This window comes from Ceratotherium simum, chromosome 24 (genome assembly GCF_057802395.1).
Source record: "Ceratotherium simum simum isolate JZ-2026a chromosome 24, ASM5780239v1, whole genome shotgun sequence".
Classification (NCBI taxonomy): Eukaryota; Metazoa; Chordata; class Mammalia; order Perissodactyla; family Rhinocerotidae; genus Ceratotherium; species Ceratotherium simum.
In genome coordinates, this window is record NC_141923.1 from 27,974,509 (window position 1) to 27,990,734 (window position 16,226).

Here is a 16,226-nt window from a genome sequence, read left to right on the forward strand (position 1 = left end):
ATCCTTCTAGTTGCTGTATGTGGGACGCGGCCTCAGCATGGCCAGAGAAGCAATGCGTCGTGCGCACCCGGGATCCAACCCTGGGCCGCCAGTAGCAGAGCGCGCGCACTTAACCGCTAAGCCACAGGGCCGGCCCAGGGGCACTCTTGCAAGAGGGGAAAGGCGCAGAATAAGGGCGATGCATGAGAGCGTAAGGGGACTGTGCTGCCTGATCTTGCTGGGGGCAGAGGCGACAGCAGCTGCCATTTATCAAACATTTGCCTCATTGTTCACTCTATTACTTTAGGAACTGTCATTTTCCCCATTTTGCAGTTAAAGGAACAGACTCAAAAGAGGTACATGGTTTGCCCAAGGTCACACAGCGAAGTGTGGAGATGGGGCTCAAACTCACCTTTTTTGCCTCCGAAGCTGGAGCTGTATATGAGGGCTGAGTCCACTTGGGGGAATTTCTGAGGTCCCAAGTTACAGCCAGGATCCTGGGGACCGCAGCCCTGAGTTGGTGCTGCCACCTAGTGACAAGACAGAGAACTGTGGACACAAACCTTCCCCTCCCTCCCCCTCCAGGCTCCAGCCCCACACCCCAGCTTGAGAGACCCGCACAGGTTGAGTTCTACCTCTCACAGCCAACTGTTATGTGTTTTGGCAGAAGAAGCTTGGACACAGAGAACTGACTTCTCGGCGTAAGCTGGCACCTCATCAGGCTTCCTCACTGTATCCCAGAGCATAGCTCTGAAGAAATATTTGGTGACTAAATGAATGACCAGGGACGCAAATCTCCACAGGTCTGGGGACCAACCTGGTCTGCATAGACAACCTCTGAAGACACGTCACTGTGAAGATCAGGGCTGAGCACATCCAGGTCTAGGGCCAAGACTTCTGCCTCAGTGCAGGTCCTGCACGGCCCCTTTCATCGAGCACTGCTAGCTCCCTGGTGCCACGTTAAGCAGCTTGTCTTGCTTTATCTAATTTCCTCCGAGACCCAAAGGGATCATCGCGGCATGCCCAAGTTCACAGAGCGGGGACTCGAACCCGGAGCCTCAGACTCCGAGGGCAGTGTTCTTCCCGCTTCATCACTCTGCCCTGCCACCCCACTTCCCCCCAGCTCGACTCACCCCGTGAAACCTTGTTTTTGTCAGCCCAGTCATCCAGATGTGATGACTCAAGAGTCGATGTGGGGCAGACTGCCAGGGGGAGAAAGGCCTGTGTCAGCACAGTGGCTTTCCTGACCTTTAAGGCAGCGAGGAGTCACCTCAATCTGAAACATGTGGCTGACATGCGATTTCAGTCTCAACCATAATAGGACATAATATCTGGGCAGATAAGCAGAAGCAATTCCCACTCCCCGCGCCTCCCACGGCTCTTTCTGGGTCTTCTCCCAAGCCCCAGGTCACCTGAAACGTGGAAGTCAGAAGCTAAACTTTCCTTTTAGACCCAGTTCTTGGAATCTTGTTGCAAATGGAGAGAGAATAAAGAGTCACCTTCTAGAAGGCAGGATGGTCTCACCAAACCCGTGCTTCACTCTGCCCCAAATTAATTCAGTAACTTCTCTGTTTAGTCCTCAACGGTTGCCTGCAAAGTGCATCATTTGTGTCAGGAAATCCACTTTCGATTATGTGCTACATAAACTGGTTGCCCATAGTGACAAAATACACATCACAGAATAGTCAGCTCTGCCCCTGACACCCCGTATCTAGTGAGGGCAGATACTAGGCAGCATGTTCCGAAGCAGGCGTTTTTTACCTGAAATATCTGGATTACCCATGTAAACCACTGATTTCTTACATTTGGTGGTCATAGGATTGCTTTGAAGATCTGATGAAAACTATGGAGCCCCCTTCCCTTTGCAAAGTATATATGTACTCATCAAATTTGGATTACATAATTTCAGGGGTTCATAGACTCCTGAAACCCATTCGTAGACTCCTTAGGTAAAAACCTTTCATTGGTCAACACAGCAAGCACCCAGTACTCAAGAAACACAGCTGCCGGCAGAGAGTGTGGTCCAGGGCTTGCGGCACTGAATTGGGAGCCAGATGTTCTCATCCGTTGTCACAGTTTAGTGAGCCAGGAGGGCCTCCTACTTGCAAGAAGTAAATGTACTTGACGTGAAGCAGAATGTTTGACCCAAGGACCAGTTTGATCTGGCAGCTCTGATATCACGTGTCATCAATGGTGAGAAGGAAGGAGTGGGGATGAGGATGGGATGAGGTTCAGGGATGGAATAAAGATGTACGTTAGGTACATTACTTGATAATTTTTTAATGGTTGGAAGCCTAATGGTTTTTAAAAATAATATATAAAAATGTCCTTTGAGAGAACCCTCATACACTGTTGGTGGGAATGCAAACTGGTGCAGCCACTATGGAAAACAGTATGGAGAGTTCTCAAAAATTAAAAATAGAAATACCCTATGATCCAGCTATCCCACTACTGGGCATTTATCGAAAGAACATAAAATCAATAATTCAAAGAGACTTATGTACCCCTGTGTTCATTGCAGCATTATTCACAATAGCCAAGATCTGGAAGCAACTCAAGTGCCCAACAACAGATGAATGGATAAAGAAGATGTGGTATACATATACAATGGAATACTACTCAGTCATAAAAAAGACGAAATTGTGCCGTTTGTGACAACATGGATGGACCTTGAGGATATTATGCTAAGTGAAATAAGTCAGACAGAGAAAGAAAAACACCATGTGATTTCACTCATATGTGGAAGATAAACAACACATAGATCAGAACAAATTAGTGGTTATCAGAGGGGAACGGGGTGGGGGAGGGTGAAGGGGCAAAGGGGCACATATGTACGGTGATGGATAAAAACTAGACTATTGGTGGTGAACACCATGCAATCTATGCAGAAACTGATCTATAATAATGTATGCCTGAAATTTGTACGATGTTATAAGCCAGTATGACCTCAATAAAATAATTTTTTGAAAAAGAGGAATGTAAAAAAACTGTCCCTTTCACAAAATGCTCTTCTGCTGCAGCAACCCTGTCAAGTGCCTTCCGAGTGCAGTGAATGGAAGAGAACCTGTGTGAGAGACGTGGCTGTCTGTAGAATACAATCACAAGGGCATAAGAACCCCAAACTGTGTTCCTGTAGCTTAAGGTATTTATTACAGCCAAAGTGTAAATACTCCTGGCACGAGTAATACTGTGTCTTATCAGCCATTTACACTGTAGACAGAATTTTTGCCTGCTCCTTCCCTAAAGGTCTTCTTTTGATTCATGGGAGGGTAGAGAGGGCATAAGCATGCTAGAGATTGGAGGAATGGGTATGGAGGGGACTTGGAGGATGGGAGCTAGAGGCATCGAAACCAAATTGATCATGTCATGATTTCTATCAACATTGATCCTGGTTTCAGTTGAGTTGAGTTGCAAATCGCTTAAGTTGATTCAATCATTCGCCTCAAGAACAAATTCTGGCCATCAAAATATTAGTCCCTGTTCCTGCTCCAACTTCAGTATGTGTTCTGAGTAGAGATTTTATGTTATCAACCACCATTATGCTTCATATTGGGAGGTACCGCTCTTACTGCCTCGTGTGTGTATACGTGTGTGTGTGTGTATACGTGTGTGTGTGCAAATGTGTGGGCATGTCCGCAAGGCTGGGTGCGTCCACAGGTCGAGGACAGAGTCCTGATGATTTCCACACTAGGTGCCTGTGAGTCCTTCGGTTTCTGAGTTGACACAGGCTCTGTTCCTATTTGCGTCTCTCCTTTCAGAATCACTTCCCTTCCCTGCTGCCTCTCTGGTAGCTGCTCTACTGTCCCTTGGCTTATTGAGTCATTCATTCAACAGGAATGTATTGAGCGCCCACCTGTGTCAGGCACATGCTAGGGACCGAGGATGGAGGAACGAATAAGGCAGAGCCATCCCCGCCCGCGGGGAGTCTCAGTCCGGTGGAGGAAACAGACACCAAGACCTAATCGTACTGATTAACGAATGACACCTGTGATAAGTACCTGGGAAGAGAAGCACGGAGAACAGGAGAGCAAACACCCCGAGGACCTGACCTATTGTGGGGAGGGGGGTGGTCAGGGAAGGTTTGCCTGAGGGAGACATATTTCAACTGAGTGCTGAAGGATGAGTAACGTCAAGCAGATGGAGGAGGAGGAGAAGCGCGTTCCAGGTGGAGGGAACAGCACACGCCCAGTGTGGCCTGAGGTGATATGGAGACACTATCCCCTGGCTGGAGGTGTCCAAATAGCTGGAGAGACGGTTCTACCTCTTCCTAACTCTACTGCCTCCAAAAGTGCTGGTGCTGAGGTACATTTCCACAGAAGCATCCCCCATTTTTTGCAGTTGGTGACAAGACACAACCAGCCCACCTGTCAGCGCATCCATGCCTCTCACCCAGGGCAGACACTCCATCCCTCTGCTTCGTCCCTCACCAGGCTCTCCTAACGGCTCCCCTGTCTACTCTCCATATGGTGGCCAGAGTGATCCTTTTACAATGCAAGTCAGCCACAGCACTTGTCTGCTTAAAACCCTCTCGTAGCTTCTTCCCTCAGTCAAAGCCCAAGTCCTCAGCAGAGCCCACAGACCCCTCATGATCAGGCCCCATCTCCCTATCTGAACTCCTCTCCCTGCACTCTCCCTCTCAGTCTCTCTACTCCAGCCACACCAACCTCCCTGCTGTGTCTTGAACAAACCAAGCATGTTCCTGCCTCAGGGCCTTTGCACTTGCCATTTCTGTCCCTGGGGCACTCTTCGCTCCAGATCTCCACGTGGCTTGTTTCCTTCACTTATGCTCAAATGTCTCCTCCTCAGAAGGCCTTCCCTAACCACCGCCTCACTCTCTATCTTGTTACCTTACATGATATTATGTTAGTTGTTTGTCCATTGACTGCCTTCTCTGTGGGATTGTCAACTTCAGCAGGTTCAGGACCTTGTCAGTGTGTTCACCATTGTATCCCCTGTGCTTAGAGCAGTGCTGGAAAGGCAGTCAGGGCTGAACAATATTTGTTGAATGAATAAGTGAGTCAATGGGTATCGCCACCCCCACACCACCCTCCATCCCTGCCTCCTCCCCACTTCTCACTAACTTTAGCAAAGGGAAGGAAGAGAATTCTCAACGTCAAGACTCCACAGATTCCTTCTGATGTCCCCAACTTTCCCAACACACTGGCCAGGAGCAGGCTTTTGACAGCCGTGGAGATGGTGGGGATACGTCAGCTTCCAAAACGAGTGAGTGTCGGAGATACAGGCGGCAACAAGCTCCTTAATGGTACCTGGGTCCAGGCACAGAGGGAGACTGAGACCTGCCCCAGTGTGCCACGAGGCTGCGGGGGACGGAAACAGGTTGTGTCAGTAGTTTCGTGCTGTGGTTCCCTGATTAGCAGTCAGAGCGGGGCCACACCAACAGAAATTACTCGACACACGGCTGTTGTCGTCGCGTGAGTACGGTAGCTGTTTTTCATCTGAGGTTATACCCTTTCCTCTAAGTCGGCATTTCCTCAAACTTCAGTCACCCAGAGATGGCCACCACCATTTCTGCTGCATCCCTGGACTATCTGCACTGTTATTGACTTCATGTTTCAAGTTGACTCACTTTTATTCTCTGAATACACACATTTTAAACAGAAACTAGCAGATAAGGGAGAGCAAAAGGAAAGTTGTGACCAGCAGGACAAACCACGGCCCAGAGGGAGCGCTGCATGCAGAGGCGGAAGGCAGAGCCTCGCGATGGCAGTGGAGGCAGGGGTGGGGGGTCGGAGCCGGGAGTGAGGTCCCAAGGGGCTGAGCAGAGGGAAGGAGAAAGAAGAGAGCCCGCAGGACCCTGGGAATCTCAGGGACAGAAGGAGGAAAAGGAGGCTGCAGCCTGGGACGGAGGGCTGGGCTTGGGGTGTTGTGAGAAGGGAAGCCGAGGGGGTGGGGGACTGACCCCGAGGTGCTGTCAGTGTGGGGGTTCGGGTGAGGTGAGGGATGGGCAGGACGGAGTGCTGAGCTAAGGGCAGGGCCTGAGGAGGGCATGTGGGAGAGGACACGTGGGACGGGGTGCTGAGGAGTTGGGCAGAGTGAGGCTGGGCTCCAAAGAGTCAGGGGGAGGAAAGCTGGGGGATGCAGAGGGGAAAGCTGAGATTGGGGGGTGTTGAGGAGGGATCACAGTGGGGTGACCTGGAAGTGGATTTGGAGGGAAGGCAGTGCTGGGTGCGTGTCCCCTCCGCAGAGGGGCCAGGCTGTCCTCCTGGGACTGGACAGCGAGTGTGTTGGCCTCAGCTGGGCAGCGGCCCCTGTGTTGCTCCTGGAGCATCTGAAATCGTCTCAGGTCTCACTGGTCCATGTGTCCCTACTCTAGAACAAGGAGTGACAGTGTGGACTCTGCGGCCAGAAAGCCAGAAATGTGCTCTTCTGTTGGGCAGATAAAAGAGTTCTTGGGAGCACTGGGAACTAAAGGCATGTTAAGGAATGAGAAATAAGGCAGGAAGACCAGAAGGTAAGCTGTCACACAGAGATCTGTCCCAGCAGGAAATACCAACTGCAGAGACACAGAGCTGCGTTTGGATTCTGGAGTCATCTGCAGAATCACACAAATGATTGTGCAAGAGAAATTCAATGGGCACAGGCAGCCCTTGACTGGGGTTGTACTCCTGATCATTACTCTGGCAAACGCGATGGTCCTTAGTACAAAAGTGGGGATGCTTCCAAGCACCAAGGGGATAGGGAACTAGGTTTTTGTTGTTGGAAGTCAATTCCGACCCTAGCCACCCTGTGTACAGCAGAGCGGAACCCTGCCCCATCTTTTTGTGCCATCCTCTCACCCTCCAGTGCTGTATCAGACAATGCTCCCCTACTATTCATAGGGTTTTCATGGCCAATTTTTTCAGAAGTGGGTGTCCATGTCCTTCTTCCTAGTCTGTCTTAGTCTGGAAGCTCCACTGAAACCTGTCCACCATGGGTGACCCTGCTGGTGTTTGAAGTCCCTGTGGCATAGCTTTCAGCATCACACAGCCTTCACAGCCTGACAACTGACAGATGGGTGGTGTGGTTCCCTGACTGGGAAACGAACCCAGGCCATGAGAGTGAGAGCGTCGAATCTTACCTCATTTCTAAAAGTACGTGATTCTCAATACATAAGAGTCAATGGTCGTGGAGGACACTGATGGTCTTATCTGCCTGGTTAATGGCTCCTCTCTTCCTGGGAACTGCCCCTCCTCCACCTCCACTATGGCCGGCCCCCTTGGCACCTGCCTCCTTGTCCCCATGGTCCAGTCAATGGGTCCAGGAATGGGCATCTGGGAGTTTGTATTTAGGACAGAACATCAGGGCAGCCTCTCTCAGGCAGCTGAAGCCGTGAAGAGGTGAAAGTCCAGCGTGGAGAAAACCAGTCTTCAGGAAGAGACAAAAGGAAAGCAGACACGCAGGGTGCAATGGAATAGTTGTGTGTCCCCCCCAAATTCATATGTGGAAATCCAACCTGTAGGTAACAGTGCTGGGAGGTGGGCCTTTGGGAGGCGATGGGGTCCTGAGGGTGGAGCCCTCACGAATGGGATCAGTGCCCTAATGACAGAGACCCAAGAGAAATCCCTCGCCCCTCCTCCACGTGAGGACACAGCGAGAAGACCCGTCTGTGCACCAGGAAGGGGGCCTCACCAGACACCGAATCTGCCGGCTCCTAGACGGTGGACCTCCCAGCCTCCGGAACTGTGGAAATAAGTTTCTGTCGATTATACGGTATTTTCGTCACAGCGGCCCAAACGACTGAGACACGAGGAGAATCGGAGAAGGGAAGAGTCCTGAGCAGGTCCAGTCCTTGGTTCTGGCAGGTCCAGAGGCTTCAGCCACACCCTGCCTTTCTGCCACTGGACTGGTCACCTCCTCCCTGAAGGCCGTGAGCACCCCCAGTCTTCTCGAAACACATTCTCCTTGAGCTGCAGCTGGTTCGGGTTGGGCATCTGTCATTTGCATTCAATGCAACAGTGAAAAGAAAAGATTATTGAAAAAACTGGGGTACAGTCAGCACTCTTGGTTTCCCCAATTGAGACACCAGGAAGCACTTTCAAGACCACTCAGAGCTCAGGGCGGCTGATGGCACCAACGGCAGGGACTTCACACACCTGTTGACTCGGGAAAACTTAAAGGGGATCCATAAATACTGGGGTTTCATTCTGGACGTGTTTGTTTCTTTCTAGTTATTCTATTTATTCACAGAATTAAGGAGAACCTGAGCCAGTGTCCTGCTCTGCAGCCTGGAGGGGCGTGATGGCAGAGAGTGAAAGACAAGACCATGAATTCGGGATGCATTAGTTTCCATAAAATTTGATTATTGAATTTCCATGGGAATTCACACTCTGAACTGAAAGCAGCGTCTCTGGCCCGTTGACCTTGCAGGAGCTGAGGGAGCTGGAGGAAGGGGAGGGAGGCCGAATAAATGGGGAAGGAGAGAGGAACAGGAGGCACGAGGGATAAGAACACAGGGCACTTTTCCTTTACAACTTGGCTTCTCTCTGCAAGATTCATGGGCTGAAGCTGTTCCTCTCCCTGCAGAGGGCATTGTCCTGACTCTTCTCTCTGCCCCCTCCCCATCCAATCCAGTCCAGCACCACCGCTCCCCTGCCCCTCCTCCCCACCCTCCTGCACTGCCCCTGTATACCTCTAAAACTCCATTCTCCCTAGGGGACCACAACGGCCTCCTAAGAGGTCTCTCTGTCCCCATGCTCGCCCCTAACCCCAACCGAGTTCTCCACGAAGCAGCCAGAGTAACCTCTCCAAGTGACAAACCTGACAATGTCCCTCATCTGGTTAAAACCCCTCAGTGGCTCCCCTTTGCTCTTAGGATGAAGTACAAAACCCTCAATTATGCCTGCACCTCAGGCTGCTGCCTCTCTCCCCCATCTCCCCCTCCCCCTCCCCCTCCCTCTGCTCCTGCCACAATGACTTTGCTCAACTCCCTAAAGGGCTGTGCTCCCTCCTGGCCCAGGGCCTTTGCACGAACTGCTCTCTCTGCCCGGAATGCCCTTCCCCTCTCCTTCACCCAGTTAGTTCCCACTCTTTCTTAACATCTAGCTCATCCTTCTTTCTTTACAAGTTCTTACAAATAACCCTCATAGCACTTGTCACACTTCAACTGACACCTGTGTGAGCGTTTGACAGTTGACCTCCCAACCAGACCGCAAGCTCTGTGAGGGCAGGGAGGGACCATGTCTGTTTCGCTCACCACTGGAGCCCCAACAGCGTCCACGGGGCCTGGGTGAGTCTTACGTCCCCCTCCAGGTCCTGTTCAAGCATCTCTGAGAAGCCCTCTCGGGCCCCCTGCTTAGTCCCTGAACCAGAATGGACCTCCACCACGCGTTTATTGTGCCACTCAGCAATGATTTGTCACATATGTGTCTCACCCCTAGTGTGTGGATTCCTGGAGAGCGAGAACCACTGGCTTTGTTGTGTCTGTTTCCCCGACACCCAGCACAGTGCTTGGCCTACAGGGGACGACTGTGTGAATAGATGAATGACGTTAAGACAGCTCCCCAGCCCGGGTGTTATCCCCCGTAAACCGAGGGGCTGAACCACAGGACTGTCTGTCCCCTCTCTCACACTCCGGTTCCAGCATCACAGAGCCCTGCCCGTCAGCGCCTCTCTGCTGTGTCACCCGTGTGCCTGAACTGTGGCCCTGGCAATCAGCAAACCTCCTGGCACCACAGTTCCTCTAGTTCACTATGCAAAGAGAGCCTCACACCTCTGGGCTTTCTACAGATTATGCAAAAAGAGGCCATTTTAATACCTCCTTCCTCTTTGACTCATGTTTTTAGTTAGGTCTTTCTCATGCCTATGGAGCAACTTCGTTGGTTTCTAATTATTAAGAAGTTATTAAAACATATAAACAGGTATGAAGAACAACCTAGTGGACCCCATGAACACACCCAAGTACGGAGAGCTGAGGACGTAAAATGTGACCCAAGTAGGTGGCTGTTTCTTCAGAGCAGAACTAACACCATCTGAGGCCTCGCTGGATACAGCCGCGTACTGCCAGGGAACTGAGAATCGATTTCCACCACTGCGTCCAGGACAGAGCCTGCGTCTCCGTGTCCAGGCAGGGGGCTCTCCTCCGTTCTCTCCCAAGGAGAGCGAGGCTCCTCCCATAGCAGACCCGGACCACCTTGCCTTCAAGACAGACTCCAAGACTCTCTGAACTGAGAGGACCCTGGTGGGGAAGGAATCCAGAACCCCACTCAGCACAGGAATGCCCTCCCCACCATCCTGCCCCATGGGCTCCCTGAGATGTGGCAGTGTGGTCCAAACCCCACAGGGGAGGCACCTCAGAGAAGACAAAGGCAGACCCAAGAGACAAAGGAGACACGAGCATTCAGAACAAGCTGGACGTGTTTTCACTCCTGTTGAGGCCCTCTGCAGGTGGGACTCATCTAGGAACTGCATCCCAGAAGTCCATGCAATCATTCCCTCATGTCGCTTCTGTGGGCCAGACATCGAGCTAGGGGCTGGGGTTTGAATTATGAATAGGACATGATTCACAACCTCGAGGAACTCACGGTAAGTGGATGACTTAAAGAAGTAAATAAACGTTTATGATGTAGTGTGACAGAAGCTACTATAAAGGTGTATGTACGAGGTGTGAATGAAGCCTCTGAATCACCCCCAGGGCATCAAGGAAGGCTCCCTGGAGGAGGTGATGCTTGTCCTGCATTGTGAAGGATGGCACCTGCAAGGCCTGATGTGTTCATAACGCTGTGGGGAGCTGCAGGTGCTTCCAGCTGCCCGGGGTGAAAGGTGGGAGTGGGCAGCGGTGGGAGAGGTGGCCAGAGAGACATCACAAAGGCCTTGTGTGCTAAGCTGAGGAGTGTGAACCTTCTGCAAGCTCGGGGTGGCCACTGGAGGATTGAAGGCAGGGGAGAGGCCTGAAGAGAACTGGACAGCCCTGTGAAGCGGCATGGTGGGTGACCTGGAGGAGTGAGAGCAATGAGCAGGGGGTCGCAGGATCAAGGTGAGAAGCCATGAGGGTCTGAACTGAAGTGGTGTCCCAGGGAAAGGAGAGGAGGGAAGATGGTAGGAGATAGGCATCCAGCGGAAACTGAGAGTGAGGGAACGGAGGGTTCTGTGTACTTCCCGATGTTTGGGTTCGGCTGGCTGGGAGCTGGCAGTGCTACCATCGACAGAGAGGATTCCAGAAGAGACCTTGGCATGGTCTTTGGATGTTGGGACAGAAGGTGAGTCCTAAGTAGAAGAGATAAGACCGCCAGAGAATCTACAAGAGTTAAAGTCACTAGAAGCAGAAAGAGGGTCAGAGAAGGGTCAAGCAAGAGCAGGGTGGGTGGGACGGCCCCGTGGCTTAGCGGTTAAGTGCGTGCGCTCCCCTGCAGGTGGCCCGGGGTCGGATCCCAGGCGGGCACCAACGCACCGCTTCTCCGGCCATGCTGAGGCTGCGTCCCACATACAGCAAATGGAAGGATGTGCAGCTATGACATACAACTATCTACTGGGGCTTTGGGGGAAAAACATAAATAAATAAAATTAAAAAAAAAAAGAGCAGGGTGTAGGCAATAGGGCCTCTGACCACACCCCCAATTTTCCGAGGTGACACCGCAGCACAACTTTGGAGGATATAGCATCCCTGAGGTTCCAGGGTTGGAGACTTGGGTGCCCATTTTAGCACCAACATTATAAAATCCACGATGGAATTGACCACACCCCTAGGCATCACCTGTGGACCTCCTCGGTGAAGCAAGTCCATCTCCACTCACTTTGATTCTATTTTTTAATTTTAGAGTTTTTTTTCAAAAACCAAAGTTATACATAGCTTAAAGAATCAAATAGTCATGTATCAAAAATATCAGTTTGTTACCCCTTTCCTGCTCCCTTGAGGCAATCGCTTTCAGGTCTTATTAGATGATTCTTCTGCTGTTTACCTCCATAGCTCTAAATAAGATGGGGATATTGATACTTCCTGGTTTTGTCCATGTCAGGAATCACCTACTGACTTTCCAATATGGCAGACAAAGGTTCAGCTCTGTTAACCCACCCTGATCAACACCACATGCATGTGCCCACTTCCCATTCCCCCATCCTCCCAATAGAGTTATATCATATGGGGTTATATCAGCTTTCTGCATTCACATTGTTATGATTGTGTTCATGCTGTTCACAACCGAGTCACTCAAGGACCATGATTTTTCCCTTTCCTTCACAGGCTTTTTACACTCCACAGGAGTTGATAATCACGTCCTCTCCCCACCCCCCATTTATTTAGTTACACTTTGTGGTACTTATCACTGGTCCAACCCCTAATTCTCCCCTGTTATTTAAACCCCTTCTCAATGTGTCTAAACACAGTTCTACCGGTGTCGTCTTCTTGGGTAAATCTTTCCTGGAGTCTTTTGAGCAGCTTCCATCTGAACAGGCTGCTTTCTATGCCCGGCACACAGCTGTGCACCCGAGAATTTCCTTTGCTGTGATCTTGGTGATTTCCTTCACCTGCCGCTTGTCTTGGTGGAGCACACCTTTAAGAGCTCTCTGGGAGGGAGGATAAGGTAGTATCTTTTTTGGAAAGTTTGCATGTCATATGTGATAATATTTGCTTCTCTTCTCATACGTTTTCTTTGGTAGTTTGAGAATAGAATTCTAGGCAGGAAATGATATTCCTTCAGAAAGCATTTTTCCTCTGACTTCCAGTTTTCAGACTTGATGATAACTCTGACGACGTTCTGTTCCTGTTTTTTGGAAAACATTTAATGAAACCTGTTTTTATGTTTGAAAGCCTGTGGATGTCTTCTTTGTTTCAGATTTCTGAAATTTCACGGAGGTGTAATTCAACTCAATTCTCCTGACAGGTGTTGAGAGATGTGCTGTATAGCTTCTCTCACTAGACGCTCCAGTGTATACAAAGATACACACAGGTCCTTAGGGGCTGGAAATATGTGGGAAGTGTGGGAGATAAGGCAAACAGGATATTGGTGACTAAGCAGTATTATACACATAAATTACACATATAAGATTTGTAAGGGCAACATTTTTACAAATTCCATGTGTCAGTATTTTTTAAGAGAGACTAATCCAGAGTCTCAATCTGATTCATCACATTAGCAATTTAGCCTTCCCATGCACTCAGCCAACTTCATGCCTCCCACACTCCAGCCTCTGGTGAGGGGGTGGTAAGCTATCAATAAGGGTGTGATGTTTTGACTTCCCAGTTCTGCTCTTACTGCTGGAGTTGCTCTTAGCCTCTAGGGGGCAGACTCGGCTACCATTCTGCAGAGAGCCAGCACAGCTTGAATCCAACGCCACAGGGTCCCTCAAGCTCCTTGCGGAGTCAGTTGTGATAGAAGCAGGCACCAGGGCCCCTTTTCAGGAAGCAATCCCTAAAATGCATTTGTCCTTCCCTTTCAAGGTGTATCTATAGGTACCTATAGATAGAACATATCACTAAACAGATATAACACATAATAAGCTGCTCGATAAATGTTTTCTCAATGGTTGAATACAGAATATTTCTCTCCACGTAATATCTGCCCAACAGCTGTCCTCCCCCGATGGGAATCAGCCAAGAGACAGCGCTACCCTGGGCGCGGCCAGAATACTATTATTGAAAACAACTGACACACATTATCTTGTTTAATTCTCACAATAACCTTATGAGGCAGGTATTTTTAATCCTCATTTTAGAGATTCGGAAACTGGAGGAGAGAGGTTAAGTAACTTGCCTAAGATCCCAAAGCTAATAATGGCAGAACAGAGCTTCAAATCTTGAGTAGACTGAATCCAGAGCTCACAACAGATCCCACAGGCTCCACCACAAAAGGCGACCCCAAATATCACATGAATGCAGTTAAATCCCTTGGGATTAGTCAACAAACTGAAGCATTGCCCCAGGGGAGAAGGTCCGAGAAGGGTGTGGAAGGGAACTGAGAAACCTGTCTTAGGGCCGGCCCCGTGGCATAGCTGTTAAGTGTGTGAGCTCCGCTGCTGGTGGCCCGGGTTCAGATCCCGGGCGCGCACAGACACACCGCTTGTCAGGCCATGCTGTGGTGGCGTCCCATATAAAGTGGAGGAAGATGGGCACAGATGTTAGCCCAGGGCTAGACTTCCTCAGCAAAAACAGGAAGATAGGCATGGATGTTAGCTCAGGGCTGATCTTCCTCACACACACAAAAAAGAAACCTGTCTTACTGTTTTGTTCTCATTCTAATTAGCTGTGGGACTCTGATAACACACTCTGACTCTCTGGGCCTCAGTTTCCACATCTGTAAAATGAAGTTAAGAACATATTCTGAAGAATTTTTGGAGAGGACCCTGATGACCTAGGGAGATCAACAGTGAGAGGTCTCAGAAGGCCTTCCAAGAGAAGGTAGGTTCTGTGCTCCCTGGAGAATGATGGGAATCACCATTGGAATTTGGAGGGGATGTTAAATTAGTGTAGAAATTCTTAGACTGCTATGAGTTCCCTCTTCAAAGATCCCATTCTAATCCAAGACCCCATAATTTCTACCAAAAAGTGGGTGCCTCCAAGCAGTGTTGCCTCTCCTGGGAACCTGTGGTTCTAACTCCACCAGGGGTGCTCAGACTTGGCTGCATGGTGAGGTCTCCTGGGGAGCTTTAAACACGCAGATGCCAGGTCCACTCTCAGAGACCGTGATTTGGGGTGTGGCCGAGGCACTGAGAATGTTAGGAGTTCACCATGTGATTGTAATGTGCAGCCCAAGTTGGAGCCACTCCCACAGAGTTTTAAATTCTTCACTTTTGGTCTGAAGATGAAAACAGAAAACCAAAGGAAAGCAGTGGCACCCAGTGGCTCTCAAACTTTAATGTGCAAACAAACAAATCACCTGGAGATCTTCTAAAAGGCAGCCTCTAATTCAGTCGGTCTGGGGTGGGTCTGGGCTTCTACCCTTGTAACAAGCCGCCAGAGGATGCCCACACTGCTGTCCCCAGACTATGCTCGAGTAGCTGGGCTGTAGCTTCAATGAATACAGACTTGCTGGTCAGGCCAGATGGGACCTTAAGAAGTTACTTCACTTTTTTTTTGTTGTTGTTAAAGATTTTATTTATTTTTATTTTTTCCCCCCAAAGCCCCAGTAGATAGTTGTATGTCATAGCTGCACATCCTTCTAGTTGCTGTATGTGGGACTCGGCCTCAGGATGGACGGAGAAGTGGTGCCTCGATGCGCACCCGGGATCCGAACCCGGGCCACCAGCATTGCAGCGCGCGCACTTAACCACCAAGCCACAGGGCCGGCCCAGTTACTGCACTTCTATGAGCTGTTTTCTTTTCTGTAAAATACACGCAAGCATTGGTAACTTCATCACAGAATTCTTGTGATGCTTAAATGAGATAATGCAGTGAACATGTTTAGCACAATATAACAACCGTTAGCTTTTCAATTGTTAGGACAGTCAACACTCATGGAATGCTTACTACCTGCCAGGAATTTTCAAAGTGCTTTCATATCTTAACCGTTCAAGCCTCAAAACAACACTATGAGGTGGGTACTATTATTTCATCATCCTTATTTGACAGATGAAGAAACTGAGGCACACAGAGGTGGAATACCTTAATTTTCACTACTCACCTACGATGAGCTAAGCCGGTGTCTGAACCCAGGGAGAATCTGGGCTCTTTTCCCTCCCCAGGGCTGAATGGATCAGTGCGAACAGGCACTTCTGTCCTGCAGGCCTGACTTTCTGGAAGAGCTGAGTTGAGGGCTTTCCCTCTGGCATGGGCTGGGACCAGCAGGGGGCAGCCTAGGGTACGCGGCTGCAAAGACCACGCCCAGAGGCAGCACTGTGCTGGGCATTTCCCCACAAACCCACCGCTAGTTCTTAAACGTCTCCGAACTCCCCTCTCCCGTGGGGCACCCATCAGGAAAGAACAGCCTACCTACCAGGTTCAAGCTTGAGTTCCCCGAGACAGACCACGTCCGCAGGGAAAGCAAAGAGCAAAGCGAGTTTTGCGCAACTCCCCTTTACCCCAGGAGCGCAACCAGACCGGGAAACCTACAAATCTCTCTTTATACCGAAAGTTCAGCAAGAATCAGGGAGCCTAGCCAAGTGGGAAAAAGTGGAGAATCCCTCTCGGATTCCCCAGAGCACTTGGGCGGCTCCGGGCATCGGTGCCCGCGCGCAGGGGATGCGGACCGGCACCGGGGAGGCTCTGCTTGGAGGATTACCTCGGAAGGACGGAGGGGCTTTTCTTGTGGGGTCCCCTGGGAGGGGGCAAATGATTTGAGGGGCAGTGCAGGGGGTGGGGGTTAACCGGCGGTTTCCAT

General features: G+C 50.2%; 1 long non-coding RNA gene across 1 annotated transcript in view; it reads right to left on the bottom strand.

Annotated features, from left to right (window-relative positions):
- Positions 1 to 14,775: 14,775 nt before the first annotated feature.
- LOC106801216 (uncharacterized) overlaps positions 14,776 to 16,226 on the bottom strand; it is a 79,106-nt gene continuing 77,655 nt past the window's right edge. Inside the window, exon 4 of the long non-coding RNA XR_015556143.1 lies at positions 14,776 to 15,231. This is a non-coding gene — a long non-coding RNA (uncharacterized LOC106801216). The remainder of the gene's footprint in view (positions 15,232 to 16,226) is intronic.